General features: G+C 45.7%; 1 non-coding gene across 1 annotated transcript; it reads right to left on the reverse strand.

Annotated features, from left to right (window-relative positions):
• Positions 1–3,957: 3,957 nt before the first annotated feature.
• Positions 3,958–4,030, reverse strand: n-TKctt17. The gene has a single exon. It is a non-coding gene; the product is annotated as a tRNA-Lys (tRNA).
• Between the last annotated feature and the right edge of the window lie 90 nt (positions 4,031–4,120).

Below are 4,120 nucleotides of genomic sequence, written 5' to 3' on the forward strand. Positions count from 1 at the left end.
AGGCATAAAAGGACTGTCGAAAGTCAAGCCTGAGCTATACAGAGAAACCATATCTCAAAAAACATGGAGCTCAGAGGTAGAGAGGAATGTCTGTGAGTTCAGGGCCTGATCTAAATATGGAATTCCAGGCCAGCCAGGGTAACCCTGTCTCTTTTTTTTTTTTATTTTTTTATTTTTTTATTTATTTTTTTTTTTTTTAATTTAAGAAAGAGAACTGGGGGCTGGGCAGGTAGCTCAGCAGTTAGAGCACTAAGATGCCCTTCTAGAAGTCCTGAGTTCAATTCCCAGCAGCCACATGGTGGCTCACAATCATCTGTAATGGGATCCAATACACTCTTCTGGTGTGTCTGAAGACAACTACAGTGTGCTCATATGTATATAATCTTTTTTTTTTTAAAGAAAAAGGAAGAGAAGTAAAAGAAAAGAGAAAAGGAAGGAAGGAAGGGAGAGATTTGAACTATCAGTAAAAAGTGAGGATTCCTAAGCAGAAAGCTAGCATTTGAAACTTGACCCCACCAAGGATATGTGTCTATCAGAAGGTCAGGGATCTGGGCCTTTTGCTGTTTCTTTTAAAACTCTGGTCAGAAATAGTGCCTCCGTTTAAGTTGCATACCGTACATAGCAGCCCCAAGACTATATAAGAAGAGTTTCTTACACATGCTCTGAGCAACTGCACCCTAGGGAAGGACAGTTCACTGGAGGAGGGCCTAGCATCACTGGAGCAGAGTTCACAGGGGGGGGGGGGTGCAAATTTAGCAAGAGGGAAAGTGAACTCATCCATGGAGCACTCCAAAGGTGGGAAGTAGGAGAAAATGACTCAAGTGGGTGGCCAATCACTGGAGTCTTCATCCAGCAACTGTTGGAGCAGATGCACCAATGGCCAAACACTAAGTGGAGCTCCAGGAACCTCACAGAGAAGGGGAGGAAGCACTGTAGGAGCCAGAGGGTTCGAGGAAACCAAAGAACACGGCCAGCAGAATCAACTAAGCAGGGCTCATAGAGACTGAAGCAACAATCACACAGCCTGCATGATCTGCCTTAGGTTCTCTGCATGTATGTCCTGGACCTGTAGCTTGGATTTCTTGAGGATCTCCTAACTGTGGGAATGGAGTGTGTGTGTCTCTCTCTGACTCTTCCACCTGCTCTTGAGACCCATTTCTTCTTACTAGGTTGCCTTGCCAGCCTTAAAGTGAGGGTTTGTGCATACTCTTATTGTACCTTGTTGGGATACCCCTGGGAAACCACTTTTCTGAAAGGAGATGGGTGGGGGGATCTTTGGTATGGGGGAGGGCGGTGAGAGGGTGATTGAAGAAGTGGAGAGAAGTGATGCTCGCTCGGGGTGTGTGGGAAGGGTGGACAGAGAGGAAACGAAGGTCAAGATGGAATATGTGAGAGACGTTTTAAAGGGGGATGGCATCAGGAGAGTATCCGTGTGGTAGAATGCCATGGACCACCCCAGTCGGCTATTGGGGTCCCTGGAATGAGGGTCCTTGAAGCTAGGTGGGTAAGGATTTGGTGGTGACAAACAGAAACAAACACAGAGGCAGTTTGAATATGAGTGTATTCTGCAGCTCTCAAGCAGGGGATTTTATACATTAAAAAACCAAACATTACATCTCTTAGAAACTATATCCGGTAAAACAATCACAGATACCAACAAAAATCATTTGGCACAGTAAAGCACAAAAATCGCTGGGCGTGCGCACGCCTTTAATCCCAGCACTCGGGAGGCAGAGGCAGGTGGATTTCTGACTTCGAGGCCACCCTGGTCTACAAAGTGAGTTCCAGGACAGCCAGGGTTATACAGAGAAACCCTGTCTCAAAAAAAAAAAAAAAAAAAAGGCACAAAAATCATACAAGCATTACAACTCTGAAACTATGTATTCAGTGAATCACAAACATCATTATAAACCATCAAAATATAACAATTCTAGTGGGGGCTGTCATCCAAGGCTAGTGGCATATTTTCAGGAGCAGGTTAATAAATCTTTAACGGTCAGTGCTCTTAACCACTGAACTAACTTTCCAGCCCCATGGTCAATTATTATTTAACATCTAGTGCCTGGTTTTTTATAATCTTCAATGTATAAATGTAAACTATTTTAATTCTTTCTAATTACGGCTTTCTTTACCATATACCAAAATCCACCTCCAATGACACACGTGTAACCATATGAAATTTTATTGTTGGGAAAGTTTTTATCATAATAGTTTTGTAAATGATTTAGGAAGTAAAGTGTTGGTTTCCCTTGGGATAAGGTCATGTTAGTGGCCCCATGGTAGGGATGGTTTTCTACCCATTATTCTTGCTTAATATCTTGGCCTAGGCTAGCTACCAGGAACATGTAAATAAGAAAAGGAATAAGAGAAAACAAAACAGATAGATTGCCATGAGAACTACAGCTCAATATTTTTTCTCCGGCAAAGAGTTCCACAACCGGTTCCAAGAAGCCCCCCCCCCCCCCTTTTGAGGTTGTTCGTCTAAGTCTGGAACTTGTCACACAGATCCTACTGGAGGTGGTGTGGCAGCGGAAGTCAGAGGAGAGGTGGATCCACAACAAAGTGATCAAATTTGTGATAGGCCAATGGTTCCGGCATGGCAATTAACTATTAGGTTTGGTAAAATGAAGATGATGGGCTTTTTGCTGACAAGTAAGGGAACAGGAGAAGGACATAAAAGTCTGACAGGAATAGTCCAGAAAACGCAAAATGTAGACCCAGCCCCGGGAAAGTGGTGAGAGATCCAAGCCCCACAGCATTAACGGACTGATGAATGCTTTTGGCTAAATTGTTTTTGCCCCTTTCTCAAAGAGCAAGCTGTCCAACCCCAAACACCCCTCTCTTGCCAAAAGGCCAATTATTAGTTATAGCTTTGTTCTTCTTTTCATCTGCTCATCACAGAAATAAGATGGTTCAACCCACACCTTTTTTCTTTTTGAGTCTAAGCCCAGGCTGGCTTCCACCTCACAACAGGTTACACTTCTGCCACCCAGCCTCTCCTGTGCTACGATTACAGGGTGTGCCACCACACCCCGCTTAGGAGACCAGAGAAGCAGGCGTGCACCTCTGTAAATTCCAGGCCGGCCTGGGCTATGTGGAGTTCCAGGACTACGTAGGCACGCCTCGGAGAGAGGAAGGGTGGGGTGGGGTGGGGATGCTTTCGGTTCGCTTTGGGATAAACAGCAGAATCTCGGCACGCTGAAGGGAAGGACCATCAGTCAGGAAATTCGATCGGTTTAGTGAAGGAGAGGAGGCCGGCCTGGAGGAAGGAGCGGGGGCCCTGAGGGACCTGGCCGCCCAGGAGCCTCTGGCGACAGTCGGTGGGCCGGGTCGCCCCGTTATCAGACGCTAAAGCAGAAGGGAGGGAGGTACTTCTGCTTCTTCCCTCACACATCCGTCAGTTCCAGGCGAGTGAGTCTCAGAGGGCAGCCCAAGGCTCCACGTCCCGAGAACTCGGGAAAGACGATGCTCGGGTGCTCCCCTCCCGCACCCCCAAAAAAGCCCTGCAGCGACCGGAGGGAGGCGGAAGTGAGCAGAGGAACCTCTGCAAATAAGGAAGTTAGTCCTTTCCATGGCTTCCCTCACCTACGTCTGTTTTGACATCCGATCTCTTGGGATTTGGAAAAACAGCCAAAATCAGCGATCACAGTTTTATTAGGAAAAAAAACAAAACAAAACAAAACAAAACAATTGAAACTATGAGAGCTAGCACTCCGAAAGCATTCTTAAGAGAGTAGTAAATTCCTGTTCCTGCTTTAAGCCCGAGCCGTGGGCGTAGGCCTGAGTTTTGGAGTGCGCAAGCGCAGTTTGAGAACTGTGTTTCCTGTAAAGATGATTAACATTGAAAGCGTTTAAATTATCTAAGTTTAGGTTAATTCATCTTAGCTGTGATAGAACTTGCAAATCTTTGACAGTAAATTTGAGTTTTTGAATGCTTTAAAGTACAAAAAGAAACACCGCCCAACGTGGGGCTCGAACCCACGACCCTGGGATTAAGAGTCCCATGCTCTACCGACTGAGCTAGCCGGGCAGATGTGATTTGGCTCCGATTTTATACCTTTTGAGAGTGTTCATCTGCAGTTGCTTCTCAGGTTTGCTTGTTTTTTTGGTCTTTGTTCTG

Source organism: Mus musculus, chromosome 12 (genome assembly GCF_000001635.26).
Source record: "Mus musculus strain C57BL/6J chromosome 12, GRCm38.p6 C57BL/6J".
Classification (NCBI taxonomy): domain Eukaryota; kingdom Metazoa; phylum Chordata; class Mammalia; order Rodentia; family Muridae; genus Mus; species Mus musculus.